The sequence below is a fragment of the Rutidosis leptorrhynchoides genome, chromosome 1 (genome assembly GCF_046630445.1).
Source record: "Rutidosis leptorrhynchoides isolate AG116_Rl617_1_P2 chromosome 1, CSIRO_AGI_Rlap_v1, whole genome shotgun sequence".
NCBI lineage: Eukaryota > Viridiplantae > Streptophyta > Magnoliopsida > Asterales > Asteraceae > Rutidosis > Rutidosis leptorrhynchoides.
The window spans coordinates 381,500,252-381,522,553 of record NC_092333.1 but is presented as its reverse complement, the minus strand read 5'-3'; positions in this window follow the sequence as shown (position 1 = coordinate 381,522,553).

Sequence of the window (22,302 nt, the reverse complement as noted above, 5' to 3'; positions counted from 1 at the left end):
TTACACCAATTTTCCTTGTATGTAATTCACCCCTGTTTTAATAAGTCCATTAACTACTAATCCATCCCCGTGTCCGGTTAAATGAACAATTATTAGTGTTTATAAATATCCCGCCCATCGTGTCCGATCGAGTGTATGTTGGTTATTTATAGGTACGTCCAATTGTAAATCTTTATATTAAATTAACGAATTATTATTCAGTTAAACAAATATAAAGCCCATTAATAGCCCATAGTCTAATTTCCACAAGTGTCGGTCTTTTGTCCAAACCCCAATTATGGTACAAAGTCCAATTACCCAATCTTAATATTTAGCCCAACATCACGATTACTTCGATTTAAATAAGCATAATATTAACTTAGCTACGAGATATTAATTTAAAAATAACATTAACCATAACTTACAGTGGGTATTAATAGCGTAGTGGTACATGGACAGAGTTCTGACTTACAAAACCTTAAAACACTCGACTAACCCAACCTTATTATTATCACTAACTTAAAATTAAAATTGCAAATTGAGATTACTAATTGGAGTGATAATTGATACATAAATATAAGGGAAAGAAAAAGATAGAGAAAGGTGTACATTTCGTCTGTGTTTTGCTTCCTCTTATAGGCAAAGTAAAATGCCTACTGTTATTAAAGTTAGTTGGCATCTTTGAAAATTTTATCATCCGATTGTAAGAGATTTGAAAATATCAACTTGATTCTTCAATATGCACGTTTATATTATTATTATATTATTATTATTATTATGAATTATATATATATTATATTATATTCTTGTGCATAGTTGACTTGTAATTTTTGCTCCGTTGACTTGTACATTGATGCTTGGTTTATGTCTCGATTCCGGATTTTTGAACGTCCTTTCGTACGCTTAGATATCTTGTACTTTGCGTTTCGCGGGTTGTACTCTTGTCATTTTTAGACGTTATTCATCAATAAATTGAACCACTTGGATTGTATCTTGTACATTTGAGCTTTTTGGTCATTTGCGTCTTCAAATCTTCGTTTTCTTCTTTTATCTTCGCAGTTATTTATTTAAATGAATATTACTTGAAAATAGAACAATTGCAACTGAAAACTTTACATATTGGAAGGATATCGCGCCTAAATATATGTTCATTTGGAGCACTATCATATATTAATGCAACGAACGAAAGTAATTGCTTATGCGTCTAGACAATTGAAGATTCACGAGCAGAATTATACGACGCATGATTTAGAATTAGGCGCGGTTGTTTTTGCATTAAAGAGTTAGAGGCACTACTTATATGGGGTTAAAAGTATTATATATACCGACCACAAAAGTCTTCAACACATATTTAATCAGAAACAACTGAACATGAGGCAGCGCAGATGGATTGAATTGTTGAATGATTACGACTTTGAGATTCGTTATCACCCGGGGAAGGCAAATGTGGTAGCCGACGCCTTGAGCAGAAAGGACAGAGAACCCATTCGAGTAAAAGCTATGAATATAATGATTCACACTAACCTTACTACTCAAATAAAGGAGGCGCAACAAGGAGCTTTAAAAGAGAGAAATTTAAAGGATGAAATACCCAAAGGATCGGAGAAGCATCTTAATATTCGGGAAGATGGAATCCGGTATAGGGCTGAAAGGATTTGAGTACTAAAATTTGGAGATATGAGAGAAATGGTACTTAGAGAAGCTCATAAAACCATATACTCAATACATCCTGGAACGGGAAAGATGTACAAGGATCTCAAGAAATATTTTTGGTGGTTGGGTATGAAAGCCGATGTTGCTAAATACGTAGGAGAATGTTTGACGTGTTCTAAGGTCAAAGCTGAGCATCAAAAGCCATCAGGTCTACTTCAACAACCCGAAATCTCGGAATGGAAATGGGAAAACATTACCATGGATTTCATCACTAAATTGCCAAGGACTGCAAGTGGTTTTGATATTATTTGGGTAATAGTTGATCGTCTCACCAAATCAGCACACTTCCTGCTAGGGATGGCAATGGATGTTTCATCCATGGATATCCACCCGATCCGATCCATATATAATGGATATGGATCATGTAAATGGGCGATAAATGGATATAGATATGGATATGGATGATCAAAATATTTCATGGATTGGATATGGATGATAACTTATCATCCATGGATATATCCGGTACCACCCGAAATACATCAATACATACATATATATGTACTAAAATACATGTATATGCTTCTAAATATCGACATACATATACATATGACCTACAAATTTGTAAACTATTAACGAAAATAAGGGTTATGAAACTTATAATTATAATGTTAAACGTTACACATTTATATTAGTTTAAACATATATTCACCTATATTGTAACGTCTTTTGTTCAATTAAAGTCCCGATCAGTGAAAATTATAATAAAAACATGTGTAATAAACTAAAAACATAAAGATTATGAATTTACATTTGTTATAATCAATATTTAATTATTAAAAGCGTCGTTAGATTAACATTTAATTTAATATCCAATGGATATCCATTAATCCGCTTAATCCAACGGATATGGATATGGATGGATGAACTGAGATTAAACGGATATGGATATGGATATGGATGAATAAAAATTAAATGGATATTAATGTGGATATGGCATCATCCGATCCATTACCATTCCTACTTCCTGCCAATAAGAGAAGATGACAATATGGAGAAGTTAGCACGACTGTATTTGAAGGAAGTCGTCTCCAGACATGGAATACCAATCTCTATTATCTCTGATAGGGATGGCAGATTTATTTCAAGATTCTGGCAGACATTACAGCAAGCATTAGGAACTCTTCTAGACATGAGTACTACCTATCATCCACAAACTGATGGGCAGAGCAAAAGGACGATACAAACGCTTGAAGACATGCTACGAGCATGTGTTATTGATTTTAGAAACAGTTGGGATTGACATCTACCGTTAGCAGAATTTTCCTACAACAACAGCTACCATTCAAGCATTGAGATGGCGCCGTTTGAAGCACTTTATGGTAGAAAGTGCAGGTCTCCGATTTGTTGGAGTGAAGTGGGGGATAGACAGATTACGGGTCCAGAGATAATACAAAAAACTGCCGAGAAGATCATCCAAATTCAACAACGGTTGAAAACCGCCCAAAGTCGACAAAAGAGCTACGCCGACATTAAAAGAAAAGATATAGAATTTGAAATTGGAGAGATGGCCATGCTTAAGGTTGCACCTTGGAAAGGCGTTGTTCGATTTGGTAAATGAGGGAAATTAAATCCAAGGTATATAGGACCATTCAAGATTATTGATCGTGTCGGACCAGTAGCTTACCGACTTAAATTACCACAACAACTAGCGGCTGTACATAACACTTTCCACGTCTCAAATTTGAAGAAATGTTTTGCTAAATAAGATCTCACTATTCTGTTAGACGAAATCCAAATCAACGAAAAACTTCAATTCGTCGAAGAACCCGTCGAAATAATGGATCGTGAGGTTAAAAGACTTAAGCAAAACAAGATACCAATTGTTAAAGTTCGATGGAATGTTCGTAGAGGACCCGAGTTCACTTGGGAACGAGAAGATCAGATGAAGAAGAAATACCCGCACTTATTTCTAGAAGATACGTCAACACCTCCAACTGCTTAAAATTTTGGGACGAAATTTATTTAACGGGTAGGTACTGTAGTGACCCGAACTTTTCCATGTATATATATATTAAATGAAATTGTTATTTACATAATTAAGTGTTTCTAACATGTTAAGCAATCAAACTTGTTAAGACTTGATTAATTGAAATAGGTTTCATATAGACAATTGACCACCCAAGTTGACCGGTGATTCACGAACGTTAAAAATTTGTAAAAACTATATGATGACATATATATGGTTATATATATAGTTAACATGATATTATTATAAGTAAGTATCTCATTAGGTATTTTAACAATGAGTTATATACATAAAAATGAGACTATTGAATTAAGAAACACGAAAACGATATATATAACGATTATCGTTATAACAACGTCTTACTAAGTACATATGAATCATATTAAGATATTGATACACTTGGTTAATTATGTTAAATGATAAGTAAATATATCATTAAGTGTATTAACAATGAACTACATATGTAAAAATAAGACTACTAACTTAATGATTTCGAAACGAGACATATATGTAACGATTATCGTTGTAACAACATTTAACTGTATATATATCATACTAAGATATATTAATATTTCATAATATCATGATAATGTCATAATTTAACATCTCTTTATATATAATAAACAATGGGTTAACAACATTTAACTAGATCGTTAACCTAAAGGTTTCAAAACAACATTTACATGTAACGACTGACGATGACTTAACGACTCAGTTAAAATGTATATACATGTAGTGTTTTAATATGTATTCATACACTTTTGAAAGACTTCAATACACTTATCAAAATACTTCTACTTAACAAAAATGCTTACAATTACATCCTCGTTTAGTTTCATCAACAATTCTACTCGTATGCACCCGTATTCGTACTCGTACAATACACATCTTTTAGATGTATGTACTATTGGTATATACACTCCAATGATCAGCTCTTAGAAGTCCATGTGAGTCACCTAACACATGTGGGAACCATCATTTGGCAACTAGCATGAAATATCTCATAAAATTACAAAAATATTAGTAATCATTCATGACTTATTTACATGTAAACAAAATTACACATCCTGTATATCTAATCCATATACCAACGACCAAAAACACCTACAAACACTTTCATTCTTCAATTTTATTTATCTAATTGATCTCTCTCAAGTTCTATCTTCAAGTTCTAAGTGTTCTTCATAAATTCTATAAGTTCTAGTTTCATAAAATCAAGAATACTTCCAAGTTTGCTAGCTTACTTCCAATCTTGTAAAGTGATCATCCAACCTCAAGAAATCTTTCTTATTTATTGTAAGAAATCTTTCTAATACAAGGTAATACTCACATTCAAACTTTGATTCAATATCTATAACTATAACAATCTTATTTCGAGTGGAAATCTTACTTGAACTTGTTTTCGTGTCATGATTCTGCTTCAAGAACATTCAAGCCATCCAAGGATCCTTTGAAGCTAGGTCTATTTTTCTCATTTCTAGTAGGTTTATTCACAAAACCTGAGGTAGTAATGATGTTCATAACATCATTCGATTCATATATATATAACTACGTTATTCGAAGGTTTTAACTTGAAATCACTAGAACATAGTTTAGTTAATTTTAAACTTGTTCGCAAACAAAATTTAATCCTTCTAACTTGAATTTTAAAATCAACTAAACACATGTTCTATATCTATATGATATGCTAACTTAATGATTTAAAACCTGGAAACACGAAAAACACCGTAAAACCGGACATACGCCGTCGTAGTAACACCGCGGGCTGTTTTGGGTTTGATAATTAAAAACTATGATAAACTTTAATTTAAAAGTTTTTCTTCTGGAAAAATTATTTTTCTTATGAAAATGAAACTATATCCAAAAATCATGGTTAAACTCAAAGTGAAAGTATGTTTTTCAAAATGGTCATCAAGACGTCGTTCTTTCGACTGAAATGACTACCTCTTACAAAAATGACTTGTAACTTATATTTCCGACTATAAACCTATACTTTTTCTGTTTAGATTCATAAAATAGAGTTCAATATGAAACCATAGCAATTTTATTCACTCAAAACGGATTTAAAACGAAGAAGTTATGGGTAAAACAAGATTGGATATTTTTTGATTGTTGTAGCTACGGGAAATATTGTAACAAATCTATATTAATCATATCCTAGATAACTCATATTATATTATACATGTATTCTAATATATTATGTAATCTTGGGATACCATAGACACGTATGCAAATGTTTTGACATATCATATCGACCCATGTATATATATTATTTGGAACAACCATAGACACTCTATATGCAGTAATGTTGGAGTTAGCTATACAGGGTTGATGTTGATTCCAAAAATATATATACTTTGAGTTGTGATCTAGCCTGAGACGTGTATACACTGGGTCGTGGATTGATTCAAGATAATATATATCAATTTATTTCTGTACATCTAACTTTGGATAAACAACTAGTTATAGGTTACTAACGAGGACAGCTGACTTAATAAACTTAAAACATCAAAATATATTAAAAATATTGTAATTATATTTTGAACATACTTTGATATATATGTACATATTTGTTATAGGTTCGTGAATCGACCAGTGGCCAAGTCTTACTTCCCGACGAAGTAAAAATCTGTGAAAGTGAGTTATAGTCCCACTTTTAAAATCTAATATTATTGGGATGAGAATACATGCAGCTTTATAAATGTTTTACAAAATAGACACAAGTACATGAAACTACTTTCTATGGTTGAATGATCGAAGCCGAATATGCCCCTTTTGCTTGGTAGCCTAAGAATTAGGGAACATCACTAATTTTGAGAATTAGTGCACGCCTAATTGACGCGAATCCTAAAGATAGATGTATTGGGCCTAACAAACCCCATCCAAAGTACAGGATGCTTTAGTACTTCGAGTTTTAATATCATGTCCGATGGATGTCCCGGAATGATGGGGATATTCTTATATGCATCTTGTTAATGTCGGTTACCAGGTGTTCACCATATGAATGATTTTTATCTCTATGTATGGGATGTATATTGAAATATGAAATCTTGTGGTCTATTATTATGATTTGATAAATATATAGGTTAAACTTATAACACACCGACATTTTTGTTGACGTTTAAAGCATGTTTATTCTCAGGTGATTATTAAGAGCTTCCGCTATTGCATGATAATATATGGACAAGATTTGGAGTCAGCATGCTTGTATAATATTGTTTAAAACTGCATTCGAAATTTACTTTGTTGTAACATATTAATATTGTAAACCAATATGTATTGGTAGTGTGTAAGTGTGATATTTTAGATTATCATTTCTAATAATCTTGGTGGTGTCCTTTTAACCTTGTCGATAAAATAAAGGTTATGGTTTGTTTTTAAAACGAATGCAGTCTTTGAAAAATGTCTCATATAGAGGTCAAAACCTCGCAACGAAATCAATTAATATGGAACATTTATAATCAATATGAACGGGACATTTCACGTCTAGAATATCCCCATCATTCCGGGACTCTCATCGGACAAGATAAAATCGAAGTACTAAAGCATCCGTAACCCGGATTGGGTTTGTTAGGACAATAGATCTATCTTTAGGATTCACGTCAATTAGGGTTTCTATTCCCTAATTCTTAGATTACCAGACTAAAAAGTGTGATATTCGATTTGATAATCCAACCATAGAATGTAGTTTTGATTACTTGTGTCTATTTCGTAAAACATTTATAAAAACAGCGCATGTATTCTCAGTCCCAAAAATATATATTGCAAAAGCATTTAAAAAGGGAGCAAATGAAACTCACAATACTCTATTTCGTAGTAGAAATACATATGATGGCATTGAACAAGTGTAGGGTTAGCCTAGGATTCACGAACCTATATCAATTATATATATTAAAATATATAATCGTAATCGAACAAGTTTATGTTTTATTATTAATTGTTAAGTTAGTAACTTGTATGTTTCATTAATAACTAAATTAACTATACTTATTTTATATACTTTACATAAATAATTAGTATTTATTATGAAAATATTAATGTTGTTATGTGATGTGTTTTAAATATATTCTTATATAGCTATTTATTTGGTAAAATAATATCAATAATAACAAGTAAAAATTTGTATCTTTTCATGACAATAATAATAATATTAAAAGTAATTAGATTTAATAATGATACTGATATTAATAGTTTTGATAATAATACTAATACTAAAAGTAATGTTAAATAATAATAATTTTAATAAAAATGATAGTAATGAAAAGATAAAAATTTTAGTTTTTCATAGGAATAATATTTTAAATAATAATGGTACTTTTAATAAAAATGATGATTTTAATAGAAATTTTAATAGTTATTTTAATAATAATACCAATATTACTGTTAAATGATAATTCTAATACTATTATTAATAAAAATGATACTTTTAGTAATAATGGTCACAATAATAATATTTACGATAATCATAATACTAATACTCATATTATTATTATTAATAATATTTAAGATAATCATAATACTAATACTCATATTATTAATAATATATATATATATATATATATATATATATATATATATTTTAGTAATAATAATAATGATAATAATATTAATTATACTAATAATCTTATTTCTAATATTGGTAATAATAATAATTACTTAATAACAATCATTAATAAATAATAATAATAATAATAATAATAATAATAATAATAATAACAATAATAATAATGAAATAATAATAATAAGAGTATTAGTAATAACTACCTCAAGGAGTAGCCTTAAAAAAATGCCCAAGTCCGGGTTTGAACCTGCGACCTCCCGCTAACCCGATAATATCCTTAACCATATTTATTATTATCGTTAGTTCACATATCATTAACGAATCAATCATCATCATCATGGATCATCTATCATCGTAATCGTTTCGTTCATCATTATCATCATCCCTATATAATCGTAACCCATTATCATAACTATCATCATTGTCTTAAATCGTGATATCATTATCAACATCACCACATCTTCATCATCATCAATACCATTATCGTCATAGTAATTCGTTTAACATCCTCGTTATCGATTAATTGTGATTTTATGTATTATTATTATTATTTCCATTTCGATAATCAGTAATCATCATCATATTTAACGTGTCATCATATCATAACCATGGTCACGTATCATTCATCATCATCTTTATACAACATCTTCCATCATCCCCTCATCATAATTACCATATACTATCATCATCATCATTTCCATTTTGTAATTGAAAACGGATGCAACAACTCTATGAGTTGCAATCGAGTAGGAAGCAGGAAAAGCGTGAACCAATGGCCCAATTTACCTCACAAACTCATGGCCCAACTAGTCATGCTACATAGCCCAACAAGACAGCCCAGTAGATAGTTCGGCCCACTGATACAATCGGTCCAAAAACAAGTTTGAATGTCCCTTGTTTAAACTGCTAGGATATATGACAGGAACCAAAAAAAAGTCACTATCTAAACAACTTTACAACTCATCTTTACAGCTACTATTTTGGTGTATCATCATAATTAATCATCTTCCATCTTTATCATCATCATCATCAATATTTAATAGAATAAAAAAACAAAACTTACAGCAGCCTTAACGGTGATCGAGGAATGGGTTGTGTGGTGTTTTGGTTGTTGTTTACTCGCTCGAAACAGAAAAAGAAACTGGATAGCAGTAGCTGCAACTGGATACAACAGTGGCAGGTGATGGTTCAATTGGCTTTATTGATGGTGTTCAAGAATGAAAGTGATGGTGATACAAAATAGTCGCAGCAGGTGACGGGTGGAGATGGTGATGGTAGAGTTGATCGTGGGTGAGCAGTAAGTGGTGGATGGTGATGTTGCAGTGGCGGAGGTTGATGTATGATGATGGTTTAAGATGGTTGCCGATGGTGATCAAGAGGAAGAAGGAAAGTGGGTTGCAACATGAAACAAAAAAAATAATTAAGAAAGGTGGTGATTGTAGGTAACCTGATGGTAATGTTAGTTGATTAAAATAGGAACATAGCGGTAGTTGTATGTTGCGTGGGGTTATAAAGTGAAACAGAAACACGAGTTGCAGCAACTATTACGTTCCTGCATCATCATGATATCGGCATCCTCCTAATTAATATCTTTTTCATTTAATTACTGTAGCAGTTTGTGGGTGTTGGTCATAGTAATAGAAAGACAGAAATAGTAGAGCATAATGGTGTTGGTTAATCAAAGATAGAGGTGCAAGGGTTCGATGATGATTTGAGACAGAAAGAAGCATATTCGTAAGTTAATGAAGGAAAATATAAAGAAAGGAAAATGACGGGTGTGGAGGTGGTATGATGATTGAACAGGTGGTATTGGGGTGGTGTTCCGGTAGTCATGGTGGATGATGTACGGCCAGGGTTGGTGATTGTGGTTGGCCGATTAAGAACACTTGTAGTATTAAATAGATATGGTTCTTGGTTATGAAAGAAGAGAAATAGGAAGAAGATTGTTTTTTAGAGAAGGAAAGAGGAGAAAATGAGATAGATATAGATAGTTCACGTCTATGTACCTATGTATATATAAAAGAGATGTTGTTGATTGCTAATCAAGAACAGTGATCACAATTAATCATATGTGCAATAATTTTACGATCAATCAATTAGATACAGTATTTTAAATAGTAATTATAATATAAATATAATTCATATGTGAATCTTAATCAAAGAAAAAGGGAATATGTGAAATAAATAGTTAGCCGCCTCTCTTCCAATAGTTTTAATTACGGATGTTATATCGAGTCCATTGTTAATCAGTGGCGGATAAAAGTGTTCAGAAAAATCTCATATTTTTAAATTAATCATATTTATTTATTTTGGTCATTATGGTATAAAATTCGGTCATTAGCTATTAAATAAAAAATACATTAATTATTCACTCCCAACCCCAAGTAAAATATAAAAAGTTTTAAAATTCAACAACTAGTTCCTAAATACATTTTTAATAAGCCTATAATTTATAAAACTCATTTTCGGCTAACCGTTTATTTTAAAATCACATAAGTTTCTTTTTAACTCGTTTACTATTAATCAAATGACAATTGAGCATTACTTTTGTTCACTAAATAACTTCGAAACCCTATTTATATATTCTATATACTTTATTTATATATATAGATATGTTTTAAATATTAATTATTATATATTATTTTATTTTACATTATTAATTCTAACAATTAAATGGTATATCAAAATTTCCAGTTATTATATATACATATAATTATTCATATATATATATATATATATATATATATATATATATGTACACATACATTTACAATTAATTGTTCGTGAATCGTCGGAATTGGTCGAAGGGTAATTGCATATATGAAAACAGTTCAAAATTTTTGAGACTCAACCTAACACACTTTGCTTATCATGTCAGAATTATGAAATCGTATCGAGAGTTTGATTTAAAATTAGTCGAAATTTTTCGGGTCGTCACAATACCTACCCGTTAAAGAAATTTCATCCCCGAAATTTGATAGAGATCGTCATGGTTAACAATAAGTATGTTTTCATGACGAATATGAGTTGATAAATAGAGTTTTATCATCCTTGAGTAATATTGATAAAATAATTCGATTACTCGAAGCGTACGAGTGAAGCTATCACAAAAGAGTGAAGTGATTAAATGCAGGTTCGTCTTAATCGATGACGTAGTCACGGTTGATTTCCTGAATTCAAGGGAAAAGATAGAACTATCAAGATAATATGTTCTTGATATGTTTAGAGGTTAGATAGAATGTAAGAGTCGTGTAACATGGCACATGATGACGTTATCGTCTGTGAATCATCACGTTCTATTAGAAACTCAGCATGCCTTACTGTAATATAATCACGTTGATCAAGTGTCATTATATTATACTAACTCATGCTTCAGTTCCAAACACTTTTTCAAAAAACATTCATATTTTAAATTCGAATTTTTTAGAATTTAGAAACTAAAATAGTTTCCTTTCTGATGTAACACTGATATCGCGAAGAGATAAATGATTTCAGATAAGAATAGTTATGAAAATATCTTCAGAAATATCGAGGATATTTATAATGAAAGATACGATGATATCTTAGAATTTTAGAATCAAATTCTGATGAAGAAATTTATTCACGATGATTTAGAGCAATTAAGGAGCAAGGTATTCGCTAAAGCTTTCATCAAAAACAAAATCATCAGGATTCTTTATGTACAATTTTAGTCCTTGTGATTTGTTCAGAGTCTCCTTCATGATTTGCTCAATTCATTTTTCAGTATCAAAATCTTTGAGCTTTTTCAACACTCCATTCTTTATCATCAAACTTTTGACTGTTAAGGCAGTCTTCAGTTTTCACTGCTTCATCAGCTTTTTCAAAACTCAGAAAACTGATTCATAGGCTAAAGCGCTTTTCAGAAATTCAGAATTGAAGTTCATAAATCCAGGAGATAGAAGTTATATATATATATATATATATATATATATATATATATATATATATATATATATATATATATATATATATATAATTGTTGTCGTAGAATCGCTGAGAAATTCAAGATTATCGATTGATGCCTCCCGGTATATGGTATGGTAATTATCGTTACAAGATGCCGATGAGTTTATGATAAGACTTCAATAGATAAATATAGTGATTTGTCGGGGGAATTTAAGCCAAGGAGCAACGAGGTTGCTGGTACGTCTGCTGGTATTATGGTGGAATATAAAAGGTTCCCCGATAACAATGAAAGAGCACACATATATATCAAGATTATAATAAGATTGTTTCAAACGAAATGTCGAAGTTGACTTGCTGGAGCTGTGACAAAACTGGCTATCTCGAACAGGAGTTGCAAAGTTATTTTCGGTAATAATAACGCTAAAGGAATTAGCACAACTATGGGTTAAATGTTTACTCAGGTTCTGAGTGTTTCAGGTTCATAACTATATGCATCAATCTTTTCTTCCGTAGATGAAGTGCGATTGGTTCATCCTCTCGATTAAGGTGTTTTCAAGAATCATGAAAGGTTTGAACGTAGGTTGTAATCATTAAGATACAAATGAGGTTTAAGATGAAATCAAGTGGTAAAAATGAAGAAATGTTTAGATTCATATGTTATAATCAATATTTTAATTCATTTTAATTGTCCAATGTTATTAGCCCACAGTTAGTAGTCCACAATTAGTAGTTTGACCATTCATATATAGTTTAATATTTAACATTTGAATTAATTAATACGTGTCGTGATCCATTATATACATGTCTCAGACTCGATCACAACTCAAAGTATATATATTATTTAGAATCAACCTCAACCCTGTATAGCTAACTCGAACATTACCGCATATAGAGTGTCTATGGTTATTCCAAATAATATATATATATATGACGTCAATATGATATGTCAAAACATTGTATATGTGTCCCGATATTTAAAGTGCGTAAAATAAATAACAGAAATTAAATGACAATAAATAAAATTGTGAGAATGAAAATTGCGATAAATAAAATGTAATACGGAATTAACAGTTAGCTAGGAACAGTTAGCTAGGATTTTGTTAGCGTGGATTCTTAACAGAATTTCTCATAGTTAATTTGTTTATTTCTAACAAATTTTATTTTGTCCAATGTTTTCTTCATTATGCCACTTGTTGGATTCTGATAAGTCAAAATCCAAATATGAAATTGAATGAAAATAGTTATTCTACGGTGAACGAATACGTATATCTGTGGATGTAAGTAGGATAGTGAATGATGGTTGAATCGGATTCGAAGAATGTACAGTGTACTTATTAATGTGATATCTAAATATTCCTCGGGTATTACCTACCCGTTAAAATATTTTCACCATCAACAGTTTGTACGAAAAGATTTTTAATTACAATCTTTATGAAAACATATATACATATATATTTTCTTCAGATGTAATCATGGATTTAATGAGTTAATATGATATTAATCTCATTTGATTTATCGTTAGAGCTAGAACACATAATCTCTAAAATATTAGAGATTACATAATTGTTATGTCGAACGAAGATAAATGATGTAAAACGATACGTAGAACGATGATTATACTCGAGGTATAGAATGAGATGTTGAGGCATGGATTGTTGATGGTACTGGTACTGTTACTAATGGTACTGTTGGTGCCGGTGATGTTGTTGAAGCTGGTAAATTTTGCACCATATTCTCCAAATTGATTACTCGAGCGCGAAGTTCGTTGACTTCTTCTATTATTTCGGGATGATTGTCGGTCGGAATGAGCGGATGAATAAGGTTTAGAATTGTGGATAGAATATAATCATGACGGGATACTCTGGAAATGAGAGAGAAGATGGTGTTTCGGACAGGTTCGCCGGTAAGTGCTTCAGGTTCTTCACTAAGAGGGAAATGTGGTGGATGAAAGGGATCACCTTCTTCTTGTCTCCAATGATTGAGGAGGCTACGAACCCAACCCCAATTCATTTAGAATAGATGATGGCTGATTGGTTGATCCATCACACTGCTTTCAGAGCTTGAGTGGGATTTCATTTCGGGATTCGAGGGACTTGAACTAATGACGAATTCCATTTTGTACGATTGAATAAAGGATTTTTCGATATGAAATGATTTTCAGGCTATCGGGTGGTATTCTAATTACATAGAATATCTATATATAGAGCAAAAGATTTCGTAAATTATGGAGGAATTTACGGAATATGTCAGGCAAAGTTTACAGTAACAGATACGCTAAGATATGAATTAGTTGATACGCTAAGATATGAATTTTGTCTATACACTATTCATGCAGTCAATGTAGTAAGATGTGTCTAGACTAAGAATGATAAGTAGGTAATTTTTGACACAAAATGATAAGCAAAACATTTGACATGCAGACACGGTCGAAGTCCAGACCCACTAATGCATCTAAACAACTATCAGTTAGACACAATAATACAAGACCTGGTTCGATAAGACCACTGTTCTGATACCAACTGTAGAGACTCGTCCTAATCCATCCGAACGAAGTCATCAACATTTAGTCCTATTGCGAGGTAATGTCCTAAATATGCCATGAACGACTCCAAGTAATATCCTTAAGATGAGCAAATGCACAGCGGAAGATTTCTTTCATACCTGAGAATAAACATGCTTTAAAGTGTTAACCAAAAGGTTGGTGAGTTCATTTTTATTATAATCATTCATTTTCATCATTTTAATAGACCACAAGATTTCATATTTTTAATTGTACACGTAACCCAAGTACAAAAATGATACGCGTAACTCGTGAATTAAAAATCATTCATATGGTGAACACCTGGTAATCGACATTAACAAAACGTAACTAGAATATCTCCATCATTCCGGGTCTCACATCGGACATGATAAAATTGAAGTACTAAAGCATCCGTAACTCGGATGGGGTTTGTTAGGCCCAATAAATCTATCTTTAGGATTCGCGTCAATTAGGGTTTCTGTTCCCTAATTCTTAGATTATCAGACTAAAAAGGGTGATATTCGATTTGATAATCCAACCATAGAATGTAGTTCCGATTACTTGTGTCTATTTCATAAAACATTTATAAAAGCAGCGCATGTATTCTCAGTTCCAAAAATATATATTGCAAAAGCATTTAAAAAGGGAGCAAATGAAACTCACAATACTGTATTTCATAGTAGAAATACATATGATGGCATTGAAAAAGTGTAGGGTTGGCCTGGGATTCACGAACCTATATCAATTATATATATTAAAACATATAATTGAAATCGAACAATTTATGTTTTATTATTAATTGTTAAGTTAGTAACTTGTATGTTTCATTAATAACTAAATTAACTATACTTATTTTATATACTTTACATAAATAATTAGTATTTATTATGAAAATATTAATGTTGTTATGTGATGTGTTTTAAATATATTCTTATATATCTATTTATTTGGTAAAATAATATCAATAATAACAAGTAAAAATTTGTATCTTTTCATGATAATAATAATAATATTAAAAGTAATTAGATTTAATAATGATACTGATATTAATAGTTTTGATAATAATAATAATACTAAAAGTAATGTTAAATAATAATAATTTTAATAAAAATGATAATAATGAAAAGATAAAAATGTTAGTTTTTCATAGGAATAATATTTTAAATAATAATGGTATTTTAATAAAAATGAGGATTTTAATAGAAATTTTAATAGTTATTTTAATAATAATACCAATATTACTGTTAAATGATAATTCTAATACTATTATTAATAAAAATGATACTTTTAGTAATAATGGTCACAATAATAAGATTTACGATAATCATAATACTAATACTCATATTATTAATAATAATAATATTTACGATAATCATAATACTAATACTCATATTATTAATAATAATATATATTTTAGTAATAATAATAATGATAATAATATTAATTATACTAATAATCTTAATAATCTTAATAATAATAATGAAATAACAATCATTAATAAATAATAATAATAATAATAATAATAATAACAATAATAATAATAATGAAATAATAATAATAAGAGTATTAGTAATAACTACCTCAAGGAGTAGCCTTAAAAAATGCCCAAGTCCGGGTTTGAACCCGCGACCTCCCGCTAACCCTATAATATCCTTAACCATATTTATATTTATCGTTATTTCACATATCATTAACGAATCAATCATCATCATCATGGATCATCTATCATCGTAATCGTTTCGTTCATCATTATCATCATCCCTATATAATCGTAACCCATTATCATAACTATCATCATTGTCTTAAATCGTGATATCATTATCAACATCACCACATCTTCATCATCATCAATACCATTATCGTCATAGTAATTCGTTTAACATCATCGTTATCGATTAATTGTGATTTTATGTATTATTATTATTATTTCCATTTCGATAATCAGTAATCATCATCATATTTAACGTGTCATCATATCATAACCATGGTCACGTATCATTCATCATCATCTTTATACAACATCTTCCATCATCCCCTCATCATAATTACCATATACTATCATCATCATCATTTCCATTTTGTAATAGAAAACGGATGCAGCAACTCTATGAGTTGCAATCGAGCAGGAAGTAGGAAAAGCGTGAACCAACAGCCCAATTTACCTCACAAACTCACGGCCCAACTAGTCATGCTACATAGCCTAACTAGACAGCCCAGCAGATAGTTCGGCCCACTGATACAATCGGTCCAAAAACAAGTTTGAATGTCCCTTGTTTAAACGTCTGGATATATGACAGGAACCAAAAAAAAAGTCGCTATCTAAATAACTTTACAGCTCATCTTTACAGCTACTATTTTGGTGTATCATCATCATTAATCATCTTCCATCGTTATCATCATCATCAATATTTAATAGAATAAAAAAACAAAACTTACAGCAGCCTTAACGGTGATCGAGGAATGGGTTGTGTGGTGTTTTGGTTGTTGTTTACTCATTCAAAACAGAAAAAGAAACTGGATAGCAGCAATACAACAGTGGTAGGTGATGGTTCAATTGGATTTGTTGATGGTGTTCAAGAATGAAAGTGATGGTGATATAAAATAGTCGCAGCAGGTGACGGGTGGAGATGGTGATGGTTGAGTTAATCGTGGGTGAGCCGTAAGTAGTGGATGGTGATGTTGCAGTGGCAGAGGTTGATGTATGATGATGGTTTAAGATGGTTGCCGATGGTGATCAAGAGGAAGAAGGAAAGTGGGTTGCAACATGAAACAAAAAAATAAATAAGAAAGGTGGTGATTGTAGGTAACCTGATGGTAATGTTAGTTGATTGAAATAGGAACATAGCGGTAGTTGTGTGTTGCGTGGGGTTATAAAGTGAAACAGAAACACGAGTTGCAGCAACTATTACGTTCCTGCATCATCATGATATCGGCATCCTCCTAATTAATATCTTTTTCGTTTAATTACTGTAGCAGTTTGTGGGTGTTGATCATAGTAATAGAAAGACAGAAATAGTAGAGCATAATTGTGTTGGTTGATTAAAGATAGAGGTGCAAGGGTTCGATGATGATTTGAGACGGAAAGAAGCATATTCGTAAGTTAATGAAGGAAAATATAAAGAAAGGAAAATGACGGGTGTGGAGGTGGTATGATGATTGAAGTGGTGGTATTGTGGTGGTGTTCTGGTAGACATTGATGTATGCGAGGCGTACTAGGAAATAGTTATATATTTATTAGGAAAAACTATTAAATACGATACAATTTTACACGAGTTATTTATTAATTTATAGGATGTATATACCTAAACCTTGCTACAACACTTATAGGCAGTGTACCTAATCGTACAGTAGTGTAGTTTTTAGTAAGTCCGGTTTGTTCCACATGGAGACTCTAAACAAGCTTAACGGTATAGAATTGTAAAAATACAAAAATATATATAAGTAATATTATTATTATAAAGGGGGGTTTTTACCGTTTAATGACCGGTTTGTCGATTTTAAAACTTTTAGTCGCAGTTAAAACCTAATGTAAAATATTAAAAATAAATATAACTTAATTTAAAGCGTAGAGTAAATAACGATAATGAAATTGCGATAAATAAAAGTGCGATAAAATAAAATTGCAATAATTAAAGAGTAGGATAATTAAAAATGCAATTAAATAAAATGACAATAAATAAAAAGTGCGATAATTAAAAGTGAAATTAAATATGAAATAAAGGAATTATGCTTATTTAAACTTCCGTAATCATGATGTTCGACGTGTTGTTTTTAGTTTATTCCCATGGGTTAATTGTCCTTTGTCCTGGATTATTCAATATGTCCATACGGATTTGTCCATAATAGTCCATCAGTCATAATCATAAAATACAAAAGTCTTCGGCAAATTATTCTTATTCCCGAAGTCAAATATTCCCACTAATTGGGGATTCGAATTGTAACAAGGTCTTAATACTTTGTTTAATGAATACATCAGGTTATCGACTGCGTGTAAACTAAGGTTTTACTACTTTGTTAACAATTACACCAATTACCCTTAAATGTAATCCACCCCTGTTTCAACAAGTCTATTAACTATTAATCCAGTTCCGTGTCCTGTAAAATGAACAATTATTGGTATTTTATAGATATCCCGCCCACCGTACCCAGTCAAACTTATGTGGTTATATATAAATACGTCAAATTATAAGTCTATATATTAAATTAACGAGGTTTCATTTAGTTAATATAAAACCCATTAATAGCCCATAGTCTAATTTCCACAAGTGTCGTTCTTTTGTCCAAACCCCAATTATGGTCCAAAGCCCAATTACCCAATTTTAATTTTTAGCCCAACATCACGATTACTTCGGCATTAAATAAGCATAATAATAACTTAGCTACGAGACATTAATTTAAAAATAACATTAACCATAACTTACAGTGATTAAAAATAGTGTAGCGTTACACGGACAGAATTTCGACTTACACCCTTACAACATTCGCTAACATACCCTTATTATTAGAATTTAAAATTAGAATTAAAATTAAAATTAAAATATAATATATATATATATATATATATATATATATATATATATATATATATATATATATATATATATATTCGTGAGATAGATAGAGGAAAGATATGGATATATCAGTCGACCAGAGCATGCTTTTATAGGAATGTGGCCTGGTACTATTCACCATGCGATCGCATGGCTTTATAACTGCCAGGCCATGCGATCGCATGGCCTGCTTTTCCAGCTCACATGAGCTTGTTTCTTCTGCCGACGGTTTTTAAATATAATATATAATATATAAATAATTTTAAGAATTATTTAAATATTATATTATATTTATGTGCATAGTTGACTTGTAATTTTTAGTCCGTTGCGTCGAGCGTTGAGAGTTGACTTTGGTCCCGGTTTCGGATTTTCGAACGTCCTTGCGTACAATTTAATATCTTGTATTTTGCATTTCGCGTCTTGTACTCTTGTAAATTTGAGACGTTTCTTATCAATAATTGGAACATCTTTGATTGTACTTTGTACTTTTGAGCTTTTTGGTCGTTTGCATCTTCAATTCGTCGAATCTGTCTTTTGTCTTCACCTTTTATTATTTAAACGAATATTACTTGTAAATAGAACAATTGCAACTAAAAGCTTGTCTTTCTTGAGGGATAATGCTATGAAATATATGTTCGTTTTTAGCATTATCAAATATTCCCATACTTGAGCGTTGCTTGTCCTCAAGCAATATAGTCTTGAAATAAAAATATTAGAATCAATTCTTTATTCTTCACACTTTGTACATCAGTGATTTTTATACGGCGGTATGAACAATGGTAGTAACGATGTGGTTTACAGTCCCACATGACTATGAAAATTTAGATCCTTTATGAAATTGGATCTTTATGAAAACATTTGATCTTTTGAAAATATAATCTAGTTTTTACCCTAGATAAGTTTTCCGGAATAACCCTTCACCGGTGTTTGCAAATTGTTTTTGTGGGTTTGGTGGGTTTCAGATTTGAAAATTTTAGCTCAAAACTTGCGGTTTTGTGTCACCCACTTGCTAACCTTGTATTGGTAAAGCAACACGTCCAGTATACTTGCTCCGTATATTACCTATCGGTAAACTATCATCCGGTTGTAAAGGAAATCGTTGAACAAGCAATTGTTAAGGCAATGTCCCCTGACATGCTTTTAATTATGGTCTATAACGTGTCGGATGCAATTACTATCCTTTGTAGGAGCAATAGTAAAGCTCACCCTATAATTTTTTCAGTCTGGCATAAGGTCCTGTGTTCAACCATGCTATGCAACCACCGTTCTTACGGTTGACACCCGATTTGGTTCAGGTGACCTAATAAATTCCAGGTGAATTCCTAGGATTTTACGTTCAATGGTAATGAACACATTGAAAATGGGTTTTTTAGAAAACAAATCGGTTTGTAATTTTGATCAAAATATTTTCTCGTTCAAGCTCGAGTTTAGATATCATCGAATTCCATGAGTTTGTAATTCTCAATCTTTAAGATCAATCTCTAGGATTGAGTAATATCAGGATTAAAAGCTGATTTTTGATCTTTTAAGGAGATTATCCTTTCTGGGGATCTGATCTAACATCCCGCCTTTTTCCGTTATACTATTTTAAACTCCGTTATATGTTTATAACATTTTCTGTTATTACGCATTTTAAATTATCTTGTTTAGGTAATTTTACGCACCCGCAAACCGAACTCGAGGGACTAGTTTTGCCAAAATGCCAAAGAGGTGACTAGCTTTTGACTAGTCAAACCCACCTCCCCATTTCTTTTCCATTTCTTTTCCATTTTCTCTAACTACTTTCAAAGTTTCTCTCAAACCTTCAAACAAGAATTCATCATCTAAAACAAATCGATCAAGCTTCAACCAAAAAAAAATTACATATTTGGAATCCTTGCAACTTCCTCTTCGATTCCATACCGATTTCATTACATTTGGGTAACTTTCTACAATCACTAGATTTTGTGTTCTTGATGTTTTTAACTTATAAAGTTGTTAATTAGTGTCTATGGCTCAAGTCTATGGCTCAAGTCTAACATGAATATATGATTTATATGTTCGATTTTGTTATTTGAAGTAACTAGCATGAACATAAACTTTGGTGTGTTTGATTTGGTGATTTGGTTGTTTGAATGATGTTAAATGTTATAAATACATGTATTAAATGTGTTCCTAGTATCACTAGCTTCAATTTGATGTGTAGGTTGCTTGAGAAAACTCCATAAACTTGATTAGTGATTTTGGTGAATTTGGGTTAGGGTTTGATAAGCTTGAAATGAATATTTGATGCATTGAATGCCATGAATTATTGTTAGTAAGTAGTTAGTTGTATTGTATTCTTGATTACCTACAAAACGGCATGTTGTATGTATGCATTAAATGCCCAAGTCATAAATGTGCACTTATCAAATTTGAGTATTAAATGTGTGCATTGATTGATCATTCGATTTGAAAAGTCGGTTATTGCAATTATTGTTTTCGGTTGGTGAAATGTGCTTAGTTGTCTTCCTTGTCAAAAGAGCTTTCCAACGACATAAGGTGCGAGTCATAAGTGTTTACGGTTTGTGTTTTGTGTTTGTTCGAAGTTCGGAAAAAGACTTGAACATTTGAGACTGACCAGGTACCAGCACCCGTTATATGCCGCGGCGCGGCAGCCTTGGGTCGCGGCGCGACATATAACGTGTCCAGGTTCTGACCTCCATGGTCAAAATATGGAAAATGTTTGGCATGCTATGGACCTCTGATTCACATGAGACTTGTTCTAACATGCTTATATATGAAAAAAAACTTCAGAAAAATAGTTCGGGACCCGACCCGAACATGTTGACTTTTTCGTTGACTTTGACCCGACCGAAGTTCGACTTTTTGTCAAACTTAACCAAATGTTTATGCAACCATTCTAACTTGTTTCTATACTTGTATCTTGCATGAAACTTGACAAATTGATTCACATGCTACATAATCGAGTCGTAACGAGCCATAGGACTAATTGAACATCTTTGACCAATCGTGACTATCGTTATTGATACAACCTATTTGTTTAGGTCAAGACTAGCATTGTTCTTTGCACACGTCACTTGTCGAAGTACTTATTTACTCTTGC